The sequence below is a fragment of the Hevea brasiliensis genome, chromosome 7 (assembly GCF_030052815.1).
Source record: "Hevea brasiliensis isolate MT/VB/25A 57/8 chromosome 7, ASM3005281v1, whole genome shotgun sequence".
NCBI lineage: Eukaryota > Viridiplantae > Streptophyta > Magnoliopsida > Malpighiales > Euphorbiaceae > Hevea > Hevea brasiliensis.
The window spans coordinates 7,983,835-7,998,980 of record NC_079499.1 but is presented as its reverse complement, the minus strand read 5'-3'; the positions used below and the strand labels follow the sequence as shown (position 1 = coordinate 7,998,980).

The following is a 15,146-nucleotide window of genomic DNA, read 5'->3' as shown; positions in this document are numbered from 1 at the left end:
AAAATAGCATTCGTTTTTTATTATCTATGTGTTTTAAGAGACTCTAGTTAAATTATTGTTCATATATATAGCTTTTTATTTAAAAAAAAACTTGTTTACGTTGTATTTAATGGTTTTGAAAATAAATTATATAACTATATAGACAACCGCAAATTCGTTTAAATTTTGTTGAAATTCAATTGTAAAAATAGAATGCCTAATATAAAATTTAAACGGTTTAGTTTTTGTTTATAGATTATTTAAAATCAAAACTTTCCAAATTAGAAAATTAAATTTATAAATGAGAAGTAATAATAGTTGATAATTCTCCAAGATTAACTATTTTGAAAATATATATGTAACATTCATAATTTTCAAATAATTATTTTATATGTAAATATTTTATTCTAACTCTAGTATTGTGGGCTTTATGAGATATTTTCATTTAGTGAAAATTCGATCGTCGCCCGAATCTATAATTTTGGGCCAAGCAGATAAGCTACTGGAACTATTTCAGAACCAGGTCAAAGTTATAGACTACCGCACCATTTGCAGATGCCCCAGACTTATTTCAAGCGTAAGAATTGGCATAGGTAAATTCGAACCCAAAATTTCTTCAGTTATTTAGTGCTGGTTTTAGAATAAAAATCCATAAAATATTTGGAGTTTATTAGAAAATTATAATTCCTTTTGCAATAGCTTTATAATATTGTTGAGGACCGCGGGGCAAAGTTTTAGAATTTTTAGAGCTTATTTGATTGATTTTTGCAGAATATCCATTTTAGCGGCTAAAACGTACTTTTTCAAGTTTGTAACTATTGCCTGGTTTGGAGGACCTGTGAGGGACCATATGATATTGATGAGATATGGGTTGAGATGTGTGATTCTAGATGTGTTATTTGAACTATTATGCAGGTTGGGTAGGTCCTAGGTGCAGGGGAAACTCTGTTGAAATTTTGGCAAGATCTTAGAAACTATTTTAATTTTATGATTTAAATCAATTATTTAGTTTTTTTAGTCTTTTGATAGATGTCAGTGTGTATATTTAGGTGATTGGTACCGGCCGCTTTCTTTTAGCTAAACCACCGCAATCCACCAACTAATCCGTGAGTAGATATTTATTTTATTTACAATTTCAATATTATTATATTTCTGGCATGCTCATGCATCACTTATTAGGCATGCCTTGTTTTGCATTTATACTTGATGGTATTACTTTGATTGCTGTGTTTTGATAATCTGGACCTGTGTGTGTGAGTTAGTGTGTATGTGGAGTATATTGATATGGGTAGGACGAGTAGACGCGGCTGGAGCTTGACTCGCTGGGACCCGATCCTTATTATAGATAAGTCGGGGTAGGTATGACTTTGAGTTGATCTCGCTGGCCCCCGTGATAAGTATTATTGTTAAAGTCCACTCGAGTTGATCTCACGTGTGCCTTGGATTAAGAGAGCTGGGTAAGGATCACTCCCATATATGTATGCGTGAGTATGAATATGACTTGGGTGCGTGAGTGCTCCGGATTATCTTTGATGTGACTTAATATGATATGTTTGACTTGGACAAAGATGATTCATTTCACTTCTAAGATTTTATTAGAATTAGATAGTTATATAAATTGTAAGTAAAATAAATATTTACTCTCGAGTCAAACGCTCACTCCTATTCACTATTTTTTTCAGGTCACGGGAGAGCTTTTACTTGTGTCTAACCTACTTTCATTCTTCGCAAGCCTACTTATTATTAATTTTACTTTTTGTACTGTTGAACATAACTTCTAGACCTCCGCATGTGCAGGATCATAATATTTAGCTGGACTGTAGTATTTATTAATTTGGGATTGTAACTTATAAGATTTATGCATGTATAATTGTGTAGTTGAATACTTATGATGGATGAGGGAGCTGAGCTCCCATTGATTTTATTTTGAGATTGTGGATGATTGACGGGTGAGCTGAGCGGCCCAAAGATATTTTCATTGAGATTATAGGTCGGGTGAGTCAATGGCTCGCTGATAGTCCATTTTATGGTTGGACTCATCTATTGGTTGATGCATACATTTTGCATAATCATTTAGGTCTAATTTCACAATCATTTTATTTGATTATTAGTCATTTTTAGCTAATTTCATTAGTTAATTAGTTAGTTTTTCATAGTTGTCAATTTTGCACTAATTTGTAATTTTTACTTTGTTTTGTAGGAAAAATGGTGTTTTTGAAGGACTAAAGAGAATTTTGCCATTGAGGAGTGTCTTCTACAGCAAAAGATGCCAAAAACAAGTTTTCAAGTCAAATATGCATTGACCAAACTGCATAACTTGCCGCATAAGCTATGCAGCTCGCATAAGGAGGAAGAACACTGCCTGTAACCAAATTAAATGTGCATAAGGAGATCGCATACCTTATGCACACTCTCACCTCCCTTATGCAGATTCACGAAATTGTGCATAACCTATGCACTAAGTCATGCAACAGCATAAGTGACCTGTAATCAGCTGAATCGCATAAGGGATCAGATAACTTATGCACCCACTTATGCAAATCCCATAAAGAGTTCATTAATGAGATGGCAGAAGATTCCCTTAATGTATTCCTCCTAGAACATACTATTTTAGGGCTCCATGTCAGAAAAATGCTATATATAGTCCCATTTTCTCATTTTAAGGGGAGGGCAAGGAGCAAAGGAAAAAAGGAGGAGGCTAAGCAGAATTTGAGGAGTCATTTCACCTTCCACACCATTTTCAACTAAGATTTGCAGATTTCTTTCTTTCTTTACACTTTTCTACATTTCTATTGTTTAATTACTTACTTCTTAGCTTAGATTAAAGCTTTATTTCCATTTAAACTCATCATATCTTGTAAGCATTATGGATAGTGAGTAGTTTACTTTGATTCGAGTAAGGGTTGTAATATTTGAGATATTTTGTGGATTTTGATTGGGTAATCCATATTTTGTGGTCTTAATGAGTTTTATTCATTTCTTGTATGCTTAATGACATGCTTAATGTAGGATCCCATTGAGTAATGTTCTTAATCCATGGTTGAAGCACCGAAAGGAGAAGGCCTTGTGATAGATAATCGTGAAATTGACTTAATTAACTTAGACCTAGAAATAGGCTAAGGATTAAGAGGATTCACATTAATTAAGGAACTTAATGGGTCTTAATTAATTCTAACTCCACTAAAGTAGGATTAGTTTGATTAAGGCACTCTTTGTCTCACTAAAGGGAATTCAAAGGATTTAAGAATTAATCTCCTTAAAACCCATTAGTTTCACAAGATTGATAACCAATTTAAAATCTCAAAATAGCTCAATATGAAATCCCTAACTCCTAATCACCTTTTACCATTGTTAATTTCTAATCGAATTTAATCATTTGCCAATTTAAATATTGCCATATTTGAACTTGCTTATTTCTATTTGATGCAATTTTAGTTTAATTAATACATTGTTGAATAGAATATTAATTTTGCACAATTAGATTTCACATTCCATTACCCATTAATTCATCATTTTAATCTCATAAATACTTCAATTTAGTCAACTTTTATATCGAAAATTCAATCATTAACACAACTCCTCGTGGATCGATATTTTTCTATACTACTTGTACGACCTGCACTTGCGTTGGGACGCATCAAGTTTTTGGCGCCGCTGTCGGAGTTGTTTGTTTAAGATTGAATTCTTGATTATTTTAGTTGTTTTTAGTTTTATCTTTGTTATCTTTTCATTTTTGTGTTTGTTTGTTCTTTTCGTACTTTAATCTTTTATGAGAAGAGCTAGAAGCTCAAGTGACACAACCTTACTTTTCAATCTCAAATTGAGAAATTTTGTAAGGCCAACAAGAAGGAAACCGTAAGAAGGAAGGAAGCTTCGAGAGAAACCGAATTAGAAGCAGATATGGTCGATGAAAGAATTAGAATTGGTGTTGGTAATGCCGAATTGGTCAAAACAATGAAAATGAAGCCCAAGGGGAAGAAGTTGTTAATGCAAACGTGCCTGGGAAGTATGATGGATCATGCTTTTCCTCGCTTTGATGACTTGAGAGAGAGCATAGCAAGACCAAGGATTGATGCAAACAGCTACAAGATGGATTTTGGAGTTCTTCAAATGATCCAAAACTCTCAATTTGGAGGACATCCTTCTGAAAATCCACACACACACCTGACGAAGTTTGCTATGATTTATGACATGCAAAACAACCTGGAGTGTCTGATGATGCAGAAGATTGAAGCTATTTCCATTCTCTTTGAAAGATAGAGCATTGATTGGCTTGATTCTTTACCTCACAACTCCATTACAAATTAGAGCAACTAATCGATGCATTTCTTGCACAATATTTTCCACTGAAAACTCAAGAGTCGAGGAATCAAATGACATCTTTCGCATCAAGAGAAGATGAAACTCTCTATGAATTATGGATGAGATGGAAGGAATTGGAAAGATTATGCCCACATCATGCCATTCCAAAATGGATGATAAATCGTAATTTCTACACAAATGTCACTCCCGCAATCAGAGGAATTATTGATGCTCAAACAGAGGAGAATTTATTATAAAGCATGAAGATGAAGCTTATGAGTTATTAGAGAAAATTGCAAAGAATACTCATCTTTGGAGTAGTCCAAGAGGACCACCCAACTCGTAAAAGGCAAGTCACTGGAATGTATGATCTTGATCCATTCAACATGATTAATGCAAAGTTTGATGCACTTACAAATGTCCTTGCTAAGAAGATGGAAGATTTGAGTATGTTGGTTAGTTCAACATCATCACCGAAGTTCACAACAAGTGGCTTATGCAGAGGAAACTACCACCGTGGAGTAGATTATGGAGAACAAGCAAAGATATGTTGGTAATTATGGAAACAAGCAAATGGGGAATCCTTATTCTCAAACTTACAATCCAAATTGGAGGAATCATCCCAACTTTTCATGGGGCAATCAGAAGGTCAAGTTCAAAATCGAATTTTCAACCACAACAAGAAAGTCAAGTTCCATATCAGAAAATAGGCAACCATTGCCTAATTTTCAGCAGTAAAATATGAACCTCCACCAAAACAAAGAAGAACGAAATTCCACCATCAAGCTTTATTGCAACAGATTCTTGCCAACCAAAATAAGCATGATGAGGAGATGAGAGAGGTGAAAGCAAGGCTGGAACAAATGCAAACACACATCGAATGCTGGAAAACCAGATTGCACAACAAGCATCTTCCTCAAGTGCCAAATCTTTTGGAAAGCTTCCAAGTCAACTAAAATCCAAGAGAGCATTGTCAAGCTATTACTTTAAGAAGTGGTAAAGTTATAAATGATGAGAAGAGTGAAAAAAGTGAGAAGAGAGAAAATGAAAAAGGAACCGATGAGAGTGAAAACAAGAGAGTAAGGAGAAATTTGAAGAAAAAGAAGAGAAGTATATACCTCCCGAGCCCTACAAGCCACAACTTCCTTTCCACAAAGATTTCACAAAGCCAAGCTTGATAGGCAATTTGGGAAGTTCTTAGAGGTTTTGAAGAAACTTTACATAAATGTGCCTTTGTTGATGCTCTTTCACAAATGCCCTCTTATGCAAAATTCTTGAAAGAAATTCTCTCAAATAAGAGAAAACTTGAAGATGATGAAACCGTAGCTTTGATGTAAGAATGTAGTGCTATCCTCCGCAGGAAACTTCCTCCAAAGCTTAAGGATCCAGGAGTTTTTCAATTCCATGCCACATTGGAGAGTCTTGTTCTACAAAAGCTCTATGTGATTTAGGGGCCGCCATAGCCTTATGCCCCTTTCTATCTATGAAAAGCTCAACATGGGAGATCTAAAGCCAACCCACATTTCTCTTCGAATAGTCAGAACAATCAAGTATCCTGAAGGGATTTTGGAGAATGTGCCCCTGAAGGTTGGAAAGTTCTATATACCTGTTGACTTTGTCATCTTGGACCTGGAAGAAGATTCTAATATTCCAATTATATTGGGGAGACCCTTTCTAGCTACAGCAGGAGCATTGATTGATGTGAAAGGAGAAAAGCTTACTCTTAGAGTTGGTGAAGAGCAGTTAATTTTCAATATCAATAACACTATGAAAAAGCATCATTCTGAAGCTGATACTTGCTTGAGAGTTGATATTATTGATGAGCTAGTTGAAGAACACTTCAGAAAAAAATATCCAGAAGATCCACTTGAAAATTGTTTGGTTCATGGAGGAGGCATAGACTATGACAACCCTCATGTAGCTGCATATACTCAACACTTAGAGGGAAGTCCACCATTCATTTCTGCTCCAGTTTTTCAACTCACACAAAAGGAAAAAGCTGAATTTAAGCAATCATCATTCAAGGAAGAAGATGCACCTAAGGTAGAACTTAAGCAACTTCCTTCTCAGCTCAGGTATGAATTTCTTGGCACTAATAACACTTATCCAGTAATTGTAAATGCAAATTTGAGTACTTTAGAGGCTGATAAGTTGTTAAGAGTGTTGAGACAATTTAGGAAAGTCTTAGGATACACCATAGAAGACATTAAGGGAATAAGCCCACATTTTTGCATGCATAGAATCAGTTTGGAAGAAAATTGTAAACCATCTATTGAACATCAAAGGAGGTTGAACCCAAATATGAAAGAAGTTGTTAAAAAGGAAATTTTGAAGTTGCTTGATGCAGGGATCATATATCCCATCTCGCATAAGATTTGGGTGAGCCCAAGACATGTTGTCCCATAAAAGGGTGGAATGACATTTTTCTAAAATGAAAACAATGAATTAAGTCCCACCATAAAAGTGACTAGTTTGCGTATGTGAATAGATTACATATAATTAATTTTTGACACTAGAAAAGATCATTTTCCACTTCCCTTCATTGATCAAATGTTGGAAAGACTAGCTAGGCATTCTTACTTTTGCTATTTAGATGGATATTCAGGTTTTTTTCAAATCCCTATCCATCCAAATGATCAAGAGAAAACCACTTTTACTTGTCCATATGGAACCTTTGCCTATAGGAGGATGCCATTTGGGTTGTGTAATGCACCAGCCACTTTTCAGAGGTGCATGATGGCAATCTTCTCGATTTCATTGAAGACATAATGGAGGTTTTTATGGACGATTTTTGCTTATGGATCTTCATTTGATATATGCCGCTAACCTTTCTAAAATTTTGCAAATATGTGCGATATCGACCTTGTGTTAAATCGGGAAAAGTGTCATTTCATGGTTCAGAAGGGATAGTGCTTGGACATTTGGTGTCTAACAGAGGAATAGAGGTTGATAAAGCCAAAGTTGAAGTGATAGAGAAGATGGCCTCCTACCAATGTCAAGGGAATTCAAGTTTCCTAGGACATGCCGTTCTACAGACGCTTTATTAAGGATTTTTCTAAAATAGCTAAACCTTTGTCTAATTTGTTAAGTAATGACACACCATTTGAATTTGACCAAGAGTGTTTGGATGCCTTTGCAGTTAAAGCAAGCTCATCATCGCACCAATCATGCAACCACCGATTGGAGCCTACCTTTGAAATTATGTGTGATGCTAGCAACTATGCAATTGGGGCTGTTCTTGGTCAAAGAAAGGACAAAAGGCTTATGCTATTTATTATGCTAGTAGAACACCGGATGAGGCTCAAACAAATTATGCAACAACCGAAAGGAATTTTTGGCAATTGTCTTTGCATTGGAAAAGTTCAGACCTTACATTATTGACTCAAAGGTGGTTATATTTTCAGATCATGCAGCCATCAGGTATTTGCTCCGTAAAAAGGAGGCCAAACCAAGGCTCATTAGGTGGATTCTGATGCTACAAGAGTTTGATTTGGAGATTAGAGATAAGAAGGGAGCTGAAAATGTAGTTGCTGATAATCTTAGTAGGTTGAAATTGGATGGTGAAGAATTGGATGAAATCCCTATTGATGAGTTTTTCTTGGATGAACAACTTTTCTCTCTTGTTGCTAAACTACCTTGGTATGCAGACTTTGTGAATTATCTATCTTGTGGAATATTACCTCTAGGTATGACATGGCAACAAAAGAAAAAGTTCTTGCATGAAGTGAAGTTTTATAGATGGGATGATCCTTTACTCTTTAGGAGATGTTGTGATGGTCTAATTAGAAGATGTATTCCTGAAGAGGAAATCCAGAGTATTTTGCATCATTGCCATGCTTCTGATTATGGAGGACATTTTGGCATCTCTAAGACAGATAGTAAAATTTTTCAAGATTGTTTCTTTTGTCCAAATCAATTTAAGGTTGTGAGGAAACTTGTGTTGGATTGTGCTTATTGTCAAAGTAGTGGAAAATTTTCAAAAAGAGATCAAATGCCGATAAATAATATTCTTTAAGTGGAATTATTTGATGTTAGGGGCATAGATTTTATGGGGCCATTCCTCCTTCATATGGTAATAGATACATCTTAGTTGGGGTTGACTATGTGTCAAAGTGGGTGGAAGCTATTGCAACTCCAACTAATGATGCTAGAGTGGTAGTAAAATTTTTGAAAAAATTTGTCTTGAGCAGATTTGGAGCTCCTAGGGCTATAATTAGTGATGGGGGTTCCCATTTTTGTAATAAGCAATTTGAGAGCTTAATGAGGAAGTATGGTGTAGTGCACAAGATAGCTACCCCATACCATCCTCAAACTTCAGGACAAGTTGAAATTTCTAACAGAGAGCTCAAGCATATTTTGGAGAAAACAGTGAACAATTCAAGGAAAGATTGGTCTATCAAACTAGATGATGCTTTATGGGCATATAGGATCGCCTACAAAACCCCTATAGAACTACTCCCTTTAGGTTGGTGTATGGTAAGTCTTGTCATTTACCTGTGGAGCTAGAACATAGAGCATATTGGGCCATTCAAACCTTGAATTTTGATCTTAAGCAAGCTGGTGAGAAAAGGTTGTTACAACTTAATGAGCTTGAGGAATTGAGGATGGATGCTTATGAAAGTGCCCGTATTTACAAAGAAAGAACTAAAGTTTGGCATGATAAGCATCTGAGGAAAAAGGAATTCAAAGAAGGTGATTCAGTTTTGTTGTTCAACTCAAGATTGAAATTGTTCCCTGGAAAACTCAAGTCAAGGTGGACTGGTCCATATAGAGTTTCTAAGGTTTTCCCTTATGGAGCAATAGAAATTTGGAGTGAAAATCTGGGAATTTTAAGGTCAATGGGCATAGATTGAAGCATTACATAACCGAGACCCAATACTAGGAGCAAGTCGTACAAGCTCTCCAATCCTCACCTCTTTTCAAAGGAAATTCATGAAAAGTCCAAACTAAGGACTATAATTAGCCCTCTTGGGAAGCATCCCAAGTCCTTTTATTTTGCTTTTGTTGATTTACTTTCATTTTCATTAATTTTGTTTTTATCTTAAATCTCCCCAAATTCAATTTTTGACATTGTTAAATTTTGTCTCTTGTAGATGTAATTCAATGAAGAAGGGTCAGAACTATTGGGGAAGTAATTCTTAACTTGACAAATTTAGTCCTTCAAAAGAATCGATAAGCTTTTGTCGCATAACTGTGCAGGAGCTGCAATCTAGTTCATGCAGAGGAAATGTACATTCTGCAGCAAAAAGGGGTGTCTGCAGCAAAATGGCTCATGTTTTGATGAGGTTGGATGTATATCAATGGAGAAAGGTTGGTGAACTGCTGAAATTGCTATCTGGTTTATGCAGAACAGAACAATAAAATCTGCAGCAGATTACATGTGTTTTTGGTGAGGTTGGGTGGGTAATTTTCTAATATTTGTGCTTATAATGATATTATGGTGGTAAGTGAGTCATTTTTGCAGTTTTGAGCTTCTTTGGGTTGTAGGATTCAAGGTAGAAATGCTGCATTTTCTTGGCAAATCTTGGAGAGTTCATTTCTCATTTGTGGTTAGATGCAACTTCATGCAAATTTTATGGAGTTTTATGTGCCAAATGTTGATTTGCAGAATTTGAGTCAAAATGGCATGGCTCTCAAAGGTCTTTTATGTAGGATCCATTTTTACATGCTTGTGTGATGCACTTTTGATGAACTTTGAATAAATTGATGTGTTTTTGGTGAAAATCTCTCATGGTTTGTGCTTCATAGAATTATATTTCATCATTCCAGGCTATCTTTCACACTTGCAATCCATGTTCTATTGCAATCTTAATTTTGTTGAATTTGTGCATAAGCAATCGTGATAGCTTATGCAATCTCGCATGACCAAAATTCTTGCCATTTTTCACCTTTATTGCAAGTGCATAAGGAGAGTGCATAGCTTATGCAACATCGCATAACCTCATTTTGTCAAAATTCATATCTCACAAAACTTGCATAAGGTGAGTGCATGACCTATGCACAATTGCATAACTTCAAATCCTTCATTTTCTCTCTCTCAAGTTTGCATAAGGAAGGTGCATAAGCTATGCACTTCGCATAACCAAAATTCCATACCCACTCTGGAAGGTTGCATAAGCAGAGTGCATAACCTATACACTTCGCATGACCAAAAACCTTAAAAATCATTCTTGCCGAGGGGTGCATAAGGAAGGTGCATAGCCTATGCACCTCTGCATAACCAAGATCTTCAAAAAAATCAATTCAGCCGAAGAGTGCATAAGCAGAGTGCATAGCCTATGCACTCTTGCATAACCAGAAAACAGAAAATCCCAAAAGTTGCCGAGACCTGCATAAGGAATGTGCATAGCCTATGCACTTCTGCATAACCAAAATTTCAATCCCAAAATTGCCGCAGAGTGCATAAGCAGAGTGCATAGCCTATGCACATCCGCATGACCCAAGTTTCAAAAACAATTCTTGCCGAGAGATGCATAAGGGAGTGCATAACTTATGCACTCCCGCATGACTTCGCCTCCTCACCATTTCAGTGGTCACCGAACATGCATAAGGACAAGGCATAACCTATGCACTTATGCATAAGCACTTTTCTCAAATATAAATCCTTTGAAACACGCACAAAGTTATGCATAAATCATTTTCTCCTTATGCGCTTCCTACAACCCGATTCAAATTCATTTTCAAAGAAAGGCCATTCCCACCACCTCCACTTCCCGACTATTGAACCCCACGACCGCCTCTTCATCCTCCATTTCTTTCCAGATTCTCGCCATCTCTCTTCCATCTTCTCCATCGCCTCATCACGAAACCCTAAATCCCCTACATTTCCATCTCTTCTCCAATCGACCATGGATTCCTCCACATTCCCGCCCGCCTCCTCTTGAAGTCTCTCCATTGTCTTCGATACATCCCCTTCCAATCCTCCACCACAAACGACACCACCACCACCTCCATCAACCACATACAAACGCAAAATCCAATCCAAACTGCGACCCATGCCCTCTGCTCCTCCTCCGTCCAAACGCAAAGACCCACTCCACCCCATTTTCTAACCACCTCCTAAAAGCCAAAAGCTCCAAATTTCTACACCTTCTTCCAAAGAAAAGGACAGCCAAAGAACCCCATTTGTATCAAAGCTACCTGGCCTCTCCGATACAATTCAAAAGTCGCTTTCAAAAGACTCAAAGATAGAAGGGTACAACCTACTAGGTATATATCACGATGCTCTACACACTCTGGGTTTATTTGACATTGTAGTTCCATTTATTGACCGTAGGGGATGGACAGAATTTGTACATAAGCATGAGGTAGTTACTCCAATTCTAGTTTTGGAGTTTATTTCTTCATTCTCTCGCTACCCTCAACTTGCATGATGTAGACCATAAGCCAATTATGACATTTAGATGCTTGGGGCAAAATAGAGAGCTGTCATTGGATCAATTTCATAGCATTTTTGGTTTTGCAATTGATGGGTTCTTTAGAGTACCACATACTGGAGTAGAGGTAGCCAATAAAGGCATCCGAATCTGCCCAATTTTGGAGAATCATAACAAACCAACCCCAAACCTTCTCTGCTGGTAGGTCCAAAACATCCCAAATCCTTGACCCTGCACTTAGGTTTATTCATAGGTTGATGGCTAGCACCATATTGGGCAGAGGGACTAGTTCTGGTGCTGTGGGCAAATCTGAACTTTTTATGTTATGGTGTGCATTTCACAAAGTTAAGGTGTCTCTGTGTTACTTCTTTGCGAACATGTGTCGCATATTGCCACCAAATCCATTGGTGATATTGTTTTGGGTGGACTCATCACTGCTATAGCCAAACATTTTGGCTTTAATCTCGCAGAGCACTCAATCCCAAAGACTTGAGGACACTTCCTATTTTGATATCGCACACTTAACCAAAACAGTGGTTCCATTTATCATATTTTGATGATATCGCCACCCCGCAGCAGAACCGAGCCTATTGCACAACCGTAAACCCAACCTTTCACACCACCCACAAAGACCCTACTACCCTTACCCCACCCCTCAAATCTACTCAGACACTCCACTACCTGCTCACCCATTCCTCCTACAAATGAACCTACCTCATCCACAAAGACTCCTCCATTCAACACTAAAGCCTTATTCACCTACCTTGACAGTTTAGTGATGATATCTACTTTGTAGATAGGAAGCTTGATGCTGGTCTTGATACACTAAAGGATCGCCATGAGCAACTATTTGACCTTGTCATGGAAACCAGGACAAACAGAAGAATCAAGGAAATGGTGAAGCAACTCATGATCTTCCGGGCATGCCACCCCCACCTCCATCACCTCCTCCCGCACTATCATTTCGACAAATGCAGAGCTACCACCCTTAGCAACATCCTTGGACAAAGGAAAAACAATAGACATAGATTAGTGTTTAGTTTACTTTTGTTCAATCTTGTAGGACCTTTTCTTTGTAAATATGTTCAAACATTTATACTTTGTTTTGGATTTTGTTGATTTGCTCAATTAGTTTCTTCTAAATTGCTTTTGAAGTTTTATTGAATAGCTATTACATTCGTTTTCTTTGATTTTTATTGCACTTATTGCCTTTTTGTACATATTTGCCCATACTCTGCCTATATTTCCATACTTTTACACTGGTTGTACATTTCTGCCAATTCCTATGCAAAGTAGCTTTTGTATACCCTGACATATGAATTTCCTCATGCATAACCTTTGCATAGCTCAGGTAACCCTTTTCACATTTCAGAATCGCACAAAGTTGTATTTCCCTTATGCAACCTGTCTGCATAGCCTATGCAACATCTATTGCCTCTTATGCAAGATCGCATGGCTTATGCACCTTACCTATGCACATGTTCGACAAGACTTAACTCGCATAACTCAGGCAAATTTCTTATGCATACCAGAATTTGAATTCTCATACTGTAACTCTTTCTTTTGTTCTTATTTTTACAATATTATTTGCTTTGAGTTTTGGATATCTACTGCTTGAGACATTGAGGACAATGTCCAATTTTGAGTTTGGGGTGCACATTTTGATTTTTAGCTTTATTTTTCACATTTTGAGTATAAGAGCATCTCATCCCATTTCATTTATATATATTGTAAATATTTTACATATACATCCATCCATACATATTCATTACACATTTACACACACATTATACATCACTTAGAAATTGTACAAATTGTATACAACAGACTTCCTCCATTTAGTTCATGCATTACTCATTTTAGGAATCATACACCATGCATTAAAATCTTTTGCCAAATCCCTTGAGTATTGAAAATGTGCCTATGAAAGTGATTTGACTCACCTTTTAGTTGGGTTTGTGGATTGAAAGTTTCCTAAAGGTGCAAGGTTTTGAAGTGTCTATCTCTTGCCTATATCTTCTTAGCCAAAAAGCCACCCAATTAGTCATTTGGAGGTGGAAGTGTTTAGAGGGAATTGTTGGATATAAGGTAGTCAAATGATGTCTCACCAATCCTAGAACAAATTTTCTAAACCTTTCAAGGCGAAATACCAGCTTGTACTTGAAAAGAGAGATGATTAGGCATTCTTTGATTTAAACCTTCTCATTTTAAACCTTTGGCCCTTTTCCTAATTAAAATTGACCCTTGCAAACCCCTTTGAGCCTTTTTACCTCTAATTTTTCTTGAAATCCTTATTGTTACCTAGCTAATGAACCAAACACTCCAACCCTTTTCATGAGAATAATTATTTACAATATTAGGTACATAAAAAAATGAAAAAAAAAAGAGAAAAAGAAAAGAAAAGAAAAAAATACAATAAAAGGGAGAAGAAATACTTGTCACCTTGTAAAAGTGCTAGTATATGTGCTTTTCACTATTGCCATTCAAAATGAAAGAAATCCACCCAAAGTATCAAAAGAAATGAGTTTGGGGGTGGCAATTTTAGGGACAATCATCAAAAGAAAATACAAAATACAAGTTAAAGTATCAAAATGTCCCTCCATTTTTATGTGTTTTGTAAACTATGCTAGCACTTGACAATCCTCATTGTGTATTCTTCTCTCCCATATAAAAAAAGAGAAAAAGAAAAAAAAATATATAATAAAGTGTACCTTATGTTTCAAAAATTGAAAATATTCTCATGCTTTGAATACTTTTTACCCATCTTTCTTCTTAGCCTCATTTTAAACCCCATGGCCTCATTACATCCCTAAAAAGACCTTTGATCTCTTGATAGTACTTGCTACATTAGTGGAGATAGGAGTAGGGAATTTGCCTATGGGATTGGAAAACTATTCATCTATTCATTCAATTCTATCATTCCATGTTGAGATACTTTGGTTATCAATTGTCCTAGAATTCCTTTTGAGCATGACTCTCTCTTTTGATTAGTTGGTTTGGGGATTTGAATGATAATTGACTTGATGGCTAAGCGGTGAAAGCTTGGATAAGCATTAAATTCTTTGCATTTTGAAGGATGGGTATATGGATTGTTGGTATGGCTAAAGGTGTGTTAAGTTACCTTAATGAGTGATTTTCATAACTCTTTGGATAAGGCACCCTTAAAAACTTTGCACCACATTTTAAAGTTTGCTTGAGGACAAGCAAAAGCTTGAGTTTGGGGGTATTTGATGCATACATTTTGCATAGTCATTTAGGTCTAATTTTATAACCATTTTTATTTGATTATTAACCATTTTTAGCTAATTTTATTAGTTAATTAGTTAGTTTTTCATAATTGTCAATTTTGCACTAATTTGTAATTTTTACTTTGTTTTGTAGGAAAAATGGTGTTTTTGAAGGACTAAAGAGAATTTTGCCATTGAGGAGTGTCTTCTACAAAGAAAAAGATGCCAAAAACAAGTTTTCAAGCCAAATATGCATTGACCA

General features: G+C 36.2%; 1 non-coding gene and 1 pseudogene across 1 annotated transcript; one reads left to right on the top strand and one right to left on the bottom strand.

The window, feature by feature from the left end:
* Positions 1–15,146, top strand: part of LOC131181314 (uncharacterized) — a 171,029-nt pseudogene that overhangs the window by 80,629 nt on the left and 75,254 nt on the right.
* LOC131181808 (small nucleolar RNA R71) lies at positions 4,337–4,444 on the bottom strand. The gene has a single exon (XR_009150285.1). It is a non-coding gene; the product is annotated as a small nucleolar RNA R71 (small nucleolar RNA).